Genomic DNA, 14,852 nt, shown 5'->3' with positions numbered 1-14,852 from the left:
TGGGGTCGCAAAGAGTCGGACATGACTGAGCGACTCAACTAAACTGAACTGAACTGAAATCCATGATCCATTTTGAGTTATATTTGTGGGAGGTATGCCTGTGAATGTCCAATTAATTCAGTTTTAAATAACACTATTTGAAGGCCACTAAGAGTTTAGTCAAAGTGGCAGTGTTCTTTACCCAATCATTTTATTTCATAGTGTTCACTCAAACATGCAGCGGAAAGGTACATACTGGCACCATCTACTCTTGTAGACCACTGTGAGCCAATACTTGTATGAAAAGACATATCTTTCCAGAAATAAGGAGGAAATATTTTGGACAGTTCTTAAGTCCATAATTAGTAATACAAAGGACATATTTGACTAATTCTGCCAGAATATGGTCCTGCCAAAGTTATGACCAACCTAGATAGCATATTCAAAAGCAGAGACATTACTTTGCCAACAAAGGTCCTTCTAGTCAAGGCTGTGGTTTTCCAAGTGGTCGTGTATGGATGTGAGACTTGGACTGTGAAGAAAGCTGAGCGCCGGAGAATTGATGCTTTTGAACTGTGGTGTTGGAGAAGACTCTTGAGAGTCCCTTGGACTGCAAGGAGATCCAACCAGTCCATTCTAAAGGAGATCAGTCCTGGGTGTTCTTTGGAAGGAATGATGCTAAAGCTGAAACTCCAGTACTTTGGCCACCTGATGCAAAGAGTTGACTCATTGGAAAAGACCCTGATGCTGGGAGGGATTGGGGGCAGGAGGAGAAGGGGATGACAGAGGATGACATGGCTGGATGGCATCACCGACTCAATACACATGAGTTTGGGTGAACTCCGGGAGTTGGTGATGGACAGGGAGGCCTGACATGCTTCAATTCATGAGGTCGCAAAGAGTCGGACACGACTGAGCGACTGAACTATCTGAAAAATACACCTAATTGACTGTATTCAGAACACTTAAAGTAGTGGGCATCTGTAACTGTCTGACTATGCAGCATCTGAACCCATGTGCTAGATTTAGGAAACTGCAACCCCCCCGCCCCGCCCCATTGCATAGGTCTTGGTGAGAAATAAGCTCCTCCCTCAGAAGCCTAAGGAGTCCCCCTCTAATCACTCCCCGACAGCCTTGTGATCCAGGTTTGGCCACCATGTACTTTGAATCTTGAGCAAGTAATGCCAAGATGAGGGAATGACGGATCGATCTGTGGTAGCTGTAGTGTAGGCAGCCTGGCATTCGTGGCTGTGTGTTCAGCCCTTCAGGAACAGTGACCATCTACAGTGACCACTGTGTCAAACAGAATATATGGCATACATTGGTGGTGTCAGCAGCATCTCAAGCAGTCTATTTCACTACCCTGACTCCTTTGACCCTGGTCTCTTGTCTGAGACTGTTCCTTATCATTTCTTGTCAAATCTGCGAGTTATCTGATGCTTTCCAATAAATTTATCTTCAACTTAATTAGCCCAGAGAAGATTACTGACAATAAAGAACACTGACATATTAGGAACCTTCACTGATACTTTCAGCAAATGAGCCTAAAGCAGGGTTTAGAGAGCTCCCACCCCCAGAATTTCTGATTCAGTAGGTGTAAAGTGGAGCCTGAGAATTTGCACTTGAACAAATCCCCACTGATGCCGATGATCAAGTGACCGCACAGTCTTCTTCAAGGTTAGTGTGATTTTATGTTTTCTCTCAAACACTTGCTGATTACTGTTTCATTGTTTGAAAATACCACAATGTGCCCATCCATTCATCTGATAATAAATGTTTCAGTTATTTCCAGTTTCTGTCTGCTACAAATAAAGCTGTTGTGAATGTTAATACATAAGTCTTTGTACTGACATTTATTTCCTTTCCTTTGGGATAAGTACCTGGGAGGTGAATGGCTGGATCATATGGTAGGTATATGTATAACTTTTTAAGAAACTGCAAGCTGTTTTCCAATGTGGTTATGTCATATTATGTTTTCCCAACACTTTATGGTCAGTCTTTTTATTAATAACTTTAGCCTTTCTAGTAGGAATATAGTAGTATCTCCTTGTGCTTCCAATTTGCCTTTTCCTAATAACTAATAACAATGAGCATCTTTTTGCATGCTGATTTAGCATTCATATATCTTTCTTGGTGAAGCAGCTATTAAAATATTTTCCCCCTTTTTGTTTTTTCATTATTAAGTTTTGATAGTTCTCTATATATTCTGGGGATAAATTCTGTATCATATATGTGATTTGCAAATATTTTTTCCCAGTCTATGGCCCCTTTATTTTCCTTCATTCTCTTCATATGCAGAGAAAGTAATTTCTTCAAAAATTATCAAGAGCCTCATCAATTTTTCTAACGACCTCCCTTCACTGCTTGATATTCAAATGTTGCCTTTTGGAAACACATTTCTGTTTCTCTGCTTCCATTGTTAACTGGTATGATTGTGGAGCCTCAGTTACCAATAGCATTGTATATGATTTGAAGAATTCTCTAATATCACTTTCATAAACTTCATGAAATCTTGTACCTATTGCAGAATCTGTAGTTAAATTCTTTTTGATTCATTTGATTTGTTTGGTTGATATTTTTGGATGTTTACCATAACCTCAAAGTTCAAACAATGAGCTTGTCAACTGAAGGGCCACTGAATGAGCTAGGGTGGGGAAAATAAGCACTAGAGTTTTGTATGGAAAAATATTTAAGTAGAGGCTTGTTTTATAAATGATCAAATTCGCTAGAGAATATTTTAGTGTTGTATGGCTTTTGCTTCCATATGCCAGCACAGATTTATGTAACAAATATTCAAAAACAAGGCCCTGCAAGAAACACCCCCTACCTCTCTTAATATTTTATCTCATATCTTGATCCCTGCCCCTCTCCCCATGCCCATTCTACTCCAAGTACCCTGACCTTCACACAGTTTCTTGATCAAGTCAAGCTTTTTCACAATGCAAGAAAATCTACTCTGTCTCTAACTCAATAAGTGGGCCAAGAATCTAGATTTGCTCTTAAGTGCAATGGGTATCAGTAGAAAAGTTTTTAATCATGAAAATGACATCCTTTGATTTAAACTTTCATGGGATCTTTCTGACCCTGAATGGAGAATAGATTATTCAGAGATAAGAATGGTAATAGGGAGACTAATTACGAGGCCGTTCAGCAGTCCAGATGATGGCTTGTTTCAGACTGAGAAAATGAGATTTGGTCAGATTTGAGAAATATTCTGAGGTAGAATTAACAAGATTTGATTATAGAGTGTGGTGTGAGAGGAAGGAAAGAGTCACAAATGACTCCAAAATGTCTGTCTCTGGTAATGCATGTATGGTAGGTCCTTAAGATGGGACGAACAGTGTAGGACCAGGTTTGAGAAAAGCAATCATGAGTTCCCTACTGGCAATATTAAGTTTGCCTACGAGATCCTACGTGAAGTTTCAAGCAGGCTTTCGGGTATCAGTTTCTAGAGTTAGTGGTAGGAACTAGGCTGGAGTTATAAATTTGGAAATTGTCAGCATATACATGATATTGTTTGTAATGTTAAGGGGATCACCTAGAAAATAGTATAGCTAGAAATGAGAGTGAAACCTTGTGACTCTAAGTGGGACAGAGCAAGAGAAACTAGTAGAGTCTGAGCAAAGGAAAAACCCGTGTATGGTATTTCTGTCCAGGAAAGCCCATTGGAGAATCAGTACCCAAGAGTTTTATTGTAGTCAGGTCATATAGGCACCCTCTGCTTACAAAATTTCAGATTCCCAGAAGGAAAGCAGGTGTTCAGCATAAACCACATTATTTATAAAGTGCAGGCACAGTGAACCATAGTGATATCACTCAGGGAACAGTAGAAACACTCCTCAAAATGAAGTTCCCAATAGCTAGCCAACGGCCAGCCTAGCAAGTCTCTTCAAAAGCTGGCAGGCTCAGGTCTGCTATGTTAACTATTTTGTACAGACTGGCATCACAGAAGATAGGAGAATGTTTCTAGGGAGAGAGATGCTGCTGAAGACACCAGTAAGATAAGGACCAAAGTGGCCAGTGGAGCTGGCAATGTCGAGGTCGTTTTTGGCCTTGACACACAATTTCAGAGGTGCAGTAGGACAGGGAAACTGGATCAGGGAGGATTCAGTAGTGACTTGTTTGGACTTCCTTGGTCATCCAGTGGTTAAGACTTCGCCTTCCAATGCAGGAGGTACGGGTTCCATCTCTGGTCAGGTAGCTAAGATCCCACATGCCTCTCAGCCAGAACAAAATGTAAAACAGAACCAATGTTTTAACAGATTCGATAAAGACTTTTAAAATGGTACACATCAAAAAAATAAAAGGAGCAGCTTGTGGATGAAGGAGTGGAAACAACATGTAGACACAGGATATTTCAAAAAGTTTTCTGTGAGAGGAAGCAAAAGAAAGAAAGGCAGCTTAAAGAAGATATACAGCAAAAAGGTTTTTAGCAGACAAAAGGTACCGGTACGTGTTTGTTTGCAGTCAGCATAGTTCATTAGAAAGGGAGAGAAGATGACATGGAGAGAGAGGGATTAGATCCAGAGTAGGAGTGAAATGATAGGAGGAGATCCTCCCTTTGAAACAAAAGGGGAGGAGGAGAAAATTTGGCACAGGTGCAGGTAGAATTGTAAATCTGCAGAAGATAAGCAACTTCTGATGGCTTCTATTTTCTCAGAGAAGCATGAGGCAGTCTCCTCAACTGAGAGTGCAGGGTCGTGGAAAAAATGCAAAAGAGGTGAGGTGAAGAGGAAATTTGGGGATTTCTAGAGGAAGGAGGAAGACAATTTAGGAAAAAGAATGTAGAAGCTGGGGAGCTTGCAGGAGAGAGGTCATGTCAGGGGATAAGGAAGAGGCCAGACTTATATTCTTAATGTTTTATTAATGAAAGGCAATACATTGTATTTATATCATTGGAATGTTTCAACCTCTACCAAGATTTACTTCAAAAGGAAACTATTGTTTTAGGTAGCAGTTAAAAATAAGAACCAAATATTTTTTATTTATTAGTCTAAAGCTACATTAGTAGGAACAGACAAAAAGTACAGTTTCATTCCTAAATTACGAAAGGTAACAGTTTCATTCCTAAATTACCAGTGAACAGCTGAAACTCAGTGACCAACTAATGGCCCCCAGACACACACAAAGAATACCTCTAACATAATGCTATTACTTTCCCCATCAAACACAACGGGAAGAGTGGTTATGTTTAGCTGATAGTGTTAGATGGTCTGTCATGTAGAGTTTCCATTACTTCTGAATATCAAGTTGGTGGATTATGAAGTTATTTATAATATATAGATTTTCAAACTGCTATTACAGGAGTGTCTTTTCATTTTCATGGAAGTGTCTCATGAACTTCAAATAATGCCACTTGCAGCAACATGAATGGACCTAGAGAGTGTCATACTGAGTGAAGTAATTCAGAGAAGGAGAAATATTGTATGACATCCCTTATATGAGAAATCTAAAAAGAAATGATACAAATGAACTTACGAAACAGACACTCAGGGACTTAGAAAATGAACATGCAGTTGCTGAGGGAAGAAATAGTTAGGGAGTTTGGGAAAGTCATGTACACACTACTATGTTCAAAATGGATACCCAACAAGGACCTGTATACAGCACATGGAACTCTGCTCAATCCAGCCTGGATGGGAAAGGGTTTTGGGGGAGAATGGATACAGGTATATGTATGCTGAGTCCCTTCACTGTTCACCTGAAACTACCACAACATTGATAATTGGCTATATCCCAGAACAAAATAAAAAGTTTGATGTTTGGAAAAAAAAAAAAAAGAAATTTCAAGAGGATTGACATATACACACTACCATATATCAAATAGATGACTAATGAGAACCTGCTGTACAGCACAGGGAACTCTACTCAATACTCCGTAATGACCTATATGGGAATAGAATCTGAAAAAGAGTGGATATATGTGTATGTATAACAGATTCACTCTGTTGTACAGCAAAAAAATAATGCAACACTGTAAATCAACTATAATAAAAGTTAATTTTAAAAAAAGAAGCTTCGAGAATCTTGGCTACCTGAAGGGAATACTGTAGTACGTACACTGACTCACACTTGTTGAATTCCAGCTGCAGCACTTGTCAGAGAACTACTCCACTCCTCCCGTTTATCTCATTGTTACTTTCAGTTGTGAGATGAAAATTTTCTCTTTAAATCGATTCCTCTAATTAAATATTCAAGTAGCTAATTTAGTCGCTTATTTAATCTCAGGTTAAATCAGAAAAAAAGATTTCCGTATGTAAAAAACTCCTTTAAGCTGCCTTCTGTGACTTCGGTGCTTTTCTCAATGCATAAATCATTATCGCCTGACTCAGTTTTCTAGGTCATGGAATCATTAAGCTCAGAATCTGCCTTTCCTAGATGCAACTAATTCAGTGCTATAATCTTGTTTGAATTTTACAATGTGTAACTTAGCACGTATTTCCAAAGTATTTTTATGTTAACTGATGATTGGAGCTTAACACCTTAGTAGGCAAAAGTGAGGAAGGAGCATTGAGTAGAGAAAGGCTTCAGACCTGGATGATGATCTGACACTCATGAAAGCAAAGTGGGGAGGAAACAGACTTGGACAAGGAGAGCCTAGCAGAGTTTGCAGATCTAGCGAGGTCTCAGTCAACCCAGTGGGAAGCTCCAGAGCAAAACTCGCCTGATAGAAAAGTTCTGCACTGAGTAGAAGTAATGAGGTTCGGTAGCCCTGCCGTGCTCAGTCACTGTGTTGGGGGGTGGGTGCTGCACTGGGAAGACGATGACCTCAGCTTGCATGTTGCTGTGGTAGGTTCCAAAGGTGCTGTAGCTGGAAGCTGTCAGCTGACTGCATTCTTCCAGCTGAAGGGAGATCCAAGCGAGGAAAGGCCTCTTTGTGCCAGGTGCACCAGCTGTACCTCTTTTGCTAGTGTTGCCCTCTTTAAACAGTTCAGTTCTGCAGTTCAAATCATGGCTTGTAGCACAGTCTGCAACTCTCCTCCTTTTCACCAATCCCTCATCTCTCAATTAGGCACTGTTGGCAGATTAATCTTCTTAAGAGGCCATTTTTATCCTATCAGTCTTTTGCTCAAAAATATTCCCTGTCTCTCTATTATTAACAAAATTAAGCCCAGACTCTTGCGTGGTACTCAAGGCCTACACAAGATCAGCCCCAATCTACCATTCTGCTTTTATCTTTGTGTCCTTTCTAGTCAATCCATGTAGGGCCTACTAGTGATTTCCCCAGAATTTCATTCATATTTACATATTTCTTGTTGCTCACATAATACCTTCTATTCCTGTTTGACACACCAGTCCACTTTCTATCTGCCTATCAGAACCCAGCTCATCTTTCAAGGCCCAGTTTATACTCCCTCTTCTATAGAAAGCAATGTCTGACCCTTCCTTGAAAACCGTTCAATATGTATCCCACTTATTCATATTCTTCCCTATTTTATTGCTTATGTTTTAATGTTCATATGTCTCCTTTCTACCTATTCTGTCATGTCCTATGGGATAAAAGGAGCATAATGTTGTTTTCTTCTCTGCAAGTGCTCCATGATTGAATGAAGAGAGCCGTGAATGAGGGTGTGTAGATGGTAAGAAGCCACCACAGAAATGGGAGTAATAGAAGAGAGTCAGAACTTCAGAATGACGTAGAAAAATGCACTGGCAAGTGAAATCCTACTCTGTGTGACTGTTTTGTGGGGATGGGTGACACTCTTTCTTAGGTACCAACCAGGGCAGGATTCTTTACCCAATTTACAGAGCTCTCTAGGCTATTATGGGTGGGCTTTAGGGTAGCTTCCTGATCTACAACTCTGTGAAATTTATAAAAATTTGTATACATGTGTATGTAACTTTTCTGGCAAGAGGATCCATAGCTTTTATATGATATGGTTTTCAAAGGGGTCTGTGATCATAAAAATATTTAAAACCACTTGACCAGGGTTTGTGGCCATAGTAGGAGAGAGGTCATGCAGGTTGAATGTGATTTGGCAAGTAGGAGATCACTGGTAATCTTAAAAAATTTTTTTCTACAGAATGAAAGAAGCAGAAGCCCAATTCCCAGAAATTAAGGAGTGAATGGGTGGTGAGGAAGTGGAGGTAGCATATATACCTCCAGAAATATATCCATGAATAAGAAGGGAGATTTATGACAATCTGAGGAACAGGTGGATCAGGGAAGGTGTTTCTGAGAGGGGATAGGAGGTACATGAGCATATCTAAAGAAGAAGACATGTAAAGGGAATAAATATTAAAGGGAGTAGGTGGAGAAGTGTCTTGGTTGTCGGAGTTTATGCTGTGGCAGCAATCCCAAAATAGTGACTTAAAATGTAAAAGTTTGTTTCTTGCTAATGCAGACTCTGCTGTAGACTGCTGTCCTCTATGCCAAAATGCACTGACCCATGTTGCTCGAGTTTTTGGAAAACAGGCTTATGGCTGGAGAAGAGAACGGTCCCTCATACCGAGGGATGTGACAGCCGCTACTGTGAAGTGACACCTGTTACTTCTACTCATGTTTCACTAGCCAGAACTAGTCTCATGGTCACATTTAATTGGAGGGAGGGGCAGGGAATATGGAAGAAATAGGAAAATAAATTTGGTAAGCATATAATTATGTAGCTACGTGAAGGGATCCAGAAAAAAGCAAAAGAAATTCTGGGAAGTTGGAAATGGCATAGTTTTTTAATATCCCCATATCTTCTTACTGGGCTTCCCTTGTCACTCAGCTGGCAAAGAACCCACCTGCAATGTGGGAGACCTGGGTTCGATCCCTGGGTTGGGAAGATCCCCTGGAGAAGGGAAAGGCTACCCACTCCAGCATTCTGACCTGGAGAATTCCATGGACTGTATAGTCCATCCAGTCACAGAGTCACACGACTGAGCAACTTTCACTCTCATTTCATCTTCCTACAAAAATACGACAAGTTGGGTTCAAAACCTGAAGCCCACAAGCATGAATAACAAGTTTATGTAGCCAGTTATGAGCTCCTGTATATACACTGGTGGGGATACATCATAGTAGCAAAAGGTTCACATGTGGGAAGATGCAGAGGGAGCCAAAACACAATGCCAAATTACCAGGAGATGGCACCGCATTCCAGTACTCTTGCCTGGCAAATCCCGTGGATGGAGGAACCTGGTAGGCTGCAGTCCATGGGGTCGCTAAGAGTCGGACACGACTGAGCGACTTCACTTTCACTTTTCACTTTCATGCATTGGAGAAGGAAATGGCAACCCACTCCAGTGTTCTTGCCTGGAGAATCCCAGGGACGGGGAAGCCGGGTGGGCTGCCATCTATGGGGTCGCACAGAGTCAGACACGACTGAAGCGACACAGCAGCAGCAGCAGCAGCTCCTGCAAAAAGAAGTCCCACTTGGCATATAAAGACTAGAGAGTTCATCAGAGGGTAGCACTCAAACTTGGTGAGAAACTTTGTGGGCTCCATTTCTCAGGTGAGCATGAGGGAACTATGGGAAGGTCAGATGGTGCTAGAATGATCTGGGCTTTATACACTCCTGAAACCAACCTGAGCTTCCTTCCAGAGAGAATCTACTACGACAGGACTTAAAACAGGCCACATTTTATAACTACCTCAAATGGTATTAATTATAGAAACTCCAAATCTGAAAATTCATCCCTTCATTTATTTCCATGACAATTACATTTAGTAATATTGCCCAATGTTACATACAAGAGGGCTTGCAATGAGATTTTTGTTGTTGTTGTCTGGTCACTAAGTCCTGTCCAACTCTTTTGAGATGCTATGGACTGTAGCCCACCAGGCTCCTCTGTCCATGGGATTTCCCAGGCAAGAGTACTGGAGTGGCTTGCCATTTCCTTCTCCAAGGGATCTTCTTGACTCAGGGATTGAACCTGAGTCTCCTGCTTTGGAAGGAAAGTTTTTTACCGCTGAGCCACCAAGGAAGCCCTACAATGAGATACACGGCACCATTAAGATACTTCAGTAATAAAATGCAGTCAACATAGTGATCCTCCCAATTTGACCATGAATTCTCTCCCAATATCAAATGCCTAGGAAATATTAAAGCCTGAAGATTAAAACCCCTTACAAATTATAGCCTAAAGAAATTAACACCTAAAGTCAAATTATCTTGTCCTTGAGATTTAAACTTCAAAGAAATTAAGGTCCAGAATTCATTCTTTTCACTTCATATTTTAGTCAGTCTTATTTAGAAGAGTGCTTAAGACTCAGATAGGGTCAGAAGTTTTTGTAAGCAGTTGTAGCTTGTACAGAAATTTATTAGTTTAACATTGTCTCCCATTGAGTTTCTAGAGAGTCAAAAAAATCAGTAAGACACAAAATTATTACAGCACTGGCCCAGCATCCATTAAAATTAGAAAGAGCTATTCCTCACTCTCTGGTGTAGTTATTCCAGGCAAATTAGTCTTCTTAAAGCCCATTAATTGTGCTTAGTTGGTCAGTTGTGTCTGACTCTTTGTGACCCCACGGACATAGCCTGCTAGGCTCCTCTGTCCATGGGGATTCTCCAGGCAAGAATACTGGAGTGGGTTGCCATGCCCTCCTCTAGGGGATTTTCCCAACCCAGGGATCAAACCCAGGTCTCCTGAATTGCAGGCAGATTCTTTACCATCTGAGCCACCAGGGAAGCCCAGGGTTTCAGAGGAGTCAGGGATGAAAAGAAGAGAAATTTTCAGTTTTAGCTTTACCAAGATGGTTGATCTGATAGAAGTTTCTGGAATCCATGTCCTATGAACATAATTTGGAGATGTCAAATTTGGCACTTTCAATTTTCCATTTCTAGTGGGGTAATTTGCTATCCATATTAACTCTTCCTTCAGAGAGTAGCATTTGAGGTACATACTGTTATCTTCTTGTGAAGCTTAAAATTTTGTGGAGCTTGAAGATTGGATTAGTCCTGATAGGCTGGATTATGTTGCAATGGCAAGCTTAAAATTTTAATGGCTTGAAACAACAATAGTCTATTTTTTAGTAATACTACATATCCATCATGAATTGGCAGGGAGTTCTGTTCAATCTGTATCCACTTAAGGAACTAGGATGATACAACCACCACAGATTTTTCCATGATCACCACAATAGGGACAAGTAAATGTGACAAATTGTTGACCTGGCTCTTAAAATCCCTGCCGAGAAGTACTGCACATCTCTCTGACTCATTCTTGGATTTTCCAGGCAAGAATACTGGAGTGGGTTGCCATTTCCTTCTCCAGGGGATCTTCCCAATTCAGGGATTGAACCCTGGGTGTCCTGCATTGGCAGGCAGATTCTTTACCCCTGACCACCTGGGAAGCCCTTCATTCACATACCGTTGGCTAAAGCATGTTATGTGGCCTTCTACCTTCAAAGGGAACAGGAAGGATAATTTTGCCTTTGAACTGCAAGTTCTTGCCCTTTCATTGCCACATTTAGAGTGACCTCTTTACTAATACTGCTTGTGTAATACCTTGTGAGCTGAAAAGTTAATTCCTTGGCCATCAGTTGCTGTGACTGCTTCCAGCTATAGAATAGCTTACACCAATGTTTCCCAAACTTGTCTGATCAAAATAATCACCCGGGTGCTTACAATTTTTAAATAACTGGGTACAGTTATTAAAAATACTGATTCCTATGTCCTATTCCTAAAGAAATGATTCAGTAGATTTGGAATGAAGCCCATGAATTAAAAAAAAAAAAATACCCTGTTAGGCAAAGAAATCTGACATGAGTGGTTTTATTTAAAAACATTTTAAAATTATTATCTTTAATTATTCATTCATTTGTTTCTCTGTTTTATTTTTGGCTGTGCTGGATCTTTGTTGCTGTGCGTGGGCTTTCTCTAGCTGCAGTGAGTGGGGCTTCTCTTTGTTGTGGTGCATGGGCTTCACTGCGGTGGCTGCTCATTGCCGAGCACAGGTTCTAGGCATCCGGCTTCAGTGGTTGTGGCACACTGGCTTAGTTGCTCTGCAGCACGTGGGACTCTTCCCAGACCAGAGATTGAACCCTTGTCCCCTGCATTTGCAGGCAGATTCTTATCCACTGTACCACAAGGAAAGTCCCATAAGTGTTTTTAATAGACTTTATTTTGGGAGTAGTTTTAAGTTCACAGAAAAATTGAGTGGAAAGTACAGAGAGTTCCCATATGCCCCCTAACCCCAAACATGTACAACTTGCCCCTCTATCAACATCCCACACCAGAGTGGTACATTCACTATAATGAATGAACTCACCTTGACACATCATCACCCAAATTCCAGAGTTTACCTTAGGGTTCTCTCTTGGTGGTGTACATTCTAAAGGTCTGTCCACCATTTGTATCATAGAGTTGTTTCCTTGCTCTAAAACTCCTCTGTGCTCTGCCTATTCAGCCCTTTCTTCTCCCTAACTCCCAGCAACCACTGATCTTATTGCCTCCATAGTTTTGCCTCTTCCAGAAAGTTATACTTGGAGTCATACAACATGTAGCCCTTTCAATGGACTTCTTTCACTAGTACTGTGCATTTAAGCTATCTGTATGTCTTTTCCTGACTTAATAACTTATTTACTTTCAGTTCTGAATAATATCCTATTGACTGGACCATAGTTTGTTTATTCATTCACCTACTGAAGGATATCTCGGTTGCTTTCAAGTTTTGGTAATTATGAATAAAGCTGCTCTAAATATCTGTCTGTGTGCAGGTTTTTGTGTGAACATAAAGCTTTCAACTCCTTTGAACTTCTGGTTTGAATATTAGCTTTCAATATTCTGTTTCATTGATCTACTTTTAGAATTGTTTTGCCAGTACCACAGTGTCTTTTTTCCTTTAATTTTATTGAAATATAATTGAGATATTACCACACCGTCTTGATTATTCTAACTTGAGAGTAAGTCTTGAAATCAGGCTGTATCAGCCCTCTGACTTTTTTCTTCTCCTTCAATGTTGAATTAGCTATTCTGTGTCTTTTGCCTCCCTGTGAACTCCAGAATCAGCTTGTCAGTATACACAAAGTAACTTGCTGGGGTTTTTATTGGGATTGTGTTGAATATATATATCAAGTTGGGAAGAACTGACATTTTGACAATATTGAGTCTCCTTACCTATGATCATGGTATATCTCACTTATTTAATTCTTTGTTTTATTTCATCAGAATTCTGTAGTTTTACTTAAACAGGTCTTGTGCATATTTTGTTAGGTTTATACATAAGTATTTTATTTTATTTAGTGGATACCAATATAGATAATATTGTATTTTTAATTTCAAATTTTACTTTGCTGCTAAATGGGGAAGCAACTGTCTATTATAAATTAACTTCGTATCCTACAATCTTTTTGTAATCACTTATTAGTTCCAGAACTTATTTTATTGATTATTCTGGATTTTCTACATAGACAATCATGTCATCTGTGAACAAAAAGTATTTTACTTCTTCCTTCTCAACATATATACCTTTTATTTCCTTTTCTTATTGCATTAGATAGGACTTCCAGTATGATGTTGAAAGGAGTTGTAAGAGAGCAGATCCTTGACTTGTTTCTGATCTTAGTGAGCAAGCTTCTAGTTTCTCACTTTTAATTTTTTTAATTAAAAATTTTTTTTAATTAAAAATTTAAATTGGAGTGTAATTGATTTACAATGTTGTGTTGGTTTCAGGTGTACAGCAAAGTGGATCAGTTATACATGTACATATAGCCTCTCTTTTTTAGATCCTTTTCCCTTATAGGTCATTACACAGTACTGAGTAGAGTTCCCTATGCTATACAGCAGATTGTTATTAGTTATCTATTTCATGCATAGCAGTGTTATATGCCAGTCCCAATCTCCCAATTTATCCCTCACCCTTTACCTCCTGGTAGCCATAAATGTGTTTTATCTGTGACTCTGCTTCTGTCTTGTGAATAAGTTCACTCGTATCCCCTCTTGTTTTAGATTTCGCATATAAGCAATATCATGTATTTGTCTTTCTGTGTCTGACTTATTTCACTCAGAATCTCTAGGTCCATCCAATGTTGCCGCAAATGGCATTATTTTGTTCTTTTTTATTCCTGAGTAATATTCCACTGTATATATGTACCACATCTGCGTTATCCATTCCTCTATTGATAGACATCTAGGTTACTTCCAGATCCTGGTTATTGTGAACAGTGCTGCAATGGACATTGGGGTGCATGTATCTTTCTGAATTATGATTTTCTCCATGTATATGTCCAAGAGTGGGATTGCTGGGTCATATGGTATTTCTGGTTTTAGTTTTTTAAGGAACCTCCATACTGTTGTCCAGAGTGACTATACAAATTTACATTCCCACTAACAGTGTAGGAGCATTCTCTTTTCACCACACTCTCTTCAGCATTTATTGTTTGTAGATTTTTTTGATGATGGCCATTAGTGATGTTGAGCATCTTTTTATGTGCTTTTTGGCCATCTGTATGTCTTTTTTTGGAGAAATGTCTATTTAGAGCTTACCCCCCCCCCCCTTTTTTTTTTTTGATTGGGCTATTTGTTTGTTTTTCTTTTTTTAACTGAGCTGCATGAGGTGGTTTCTCACTCTTAAGAATGATGTTACCTGTAGGTTTTTTGTAGATGTTCTTTATTAAGTTGAGGAAGTTTACCTCTATTCTTAGTTCACTGAGAGTCACATAGGCTTTTGTCTCATTCTTGTAGTTCTTTCAGCTGCATAATCAGCAATAGCAGATTCCAAAATTGCTATTCATGTTTCTAAAGCCTAGGACTCTAGGCTGTAGTGAGTGTCAACACCTTTGCCAGGTTCTCTGTGGGACACTCTGTTTTTTCTGTTTTTGAATTTCATAAACCACAAGGCACAGAAATTCCTGCATGCCCATCTATGCCAGCACTTCTTACTGTATTTTCTACTCCTGAATCTGTGGACAAGCCAAGTTCATAAACTTTAGTCCCTTCAATTTT

Source organism: Bison bison, unplaced genomic scaffold (genome assembly GCF_000754665.1).
Source record: "Bison bison bison isolate TAMUID 2011002044 unplaced genomic scaffold, Bison_UMD1.0 scf7180017864166, whole genome shotgun sequence".
NCBI lineage: Eukaryota > Metazoa > Chordata > Mammalia > Artiodactyla > Bovidae > Bison > Bison bison.
Note: the sequence above shows the minus strand (reverse complement) of the source record.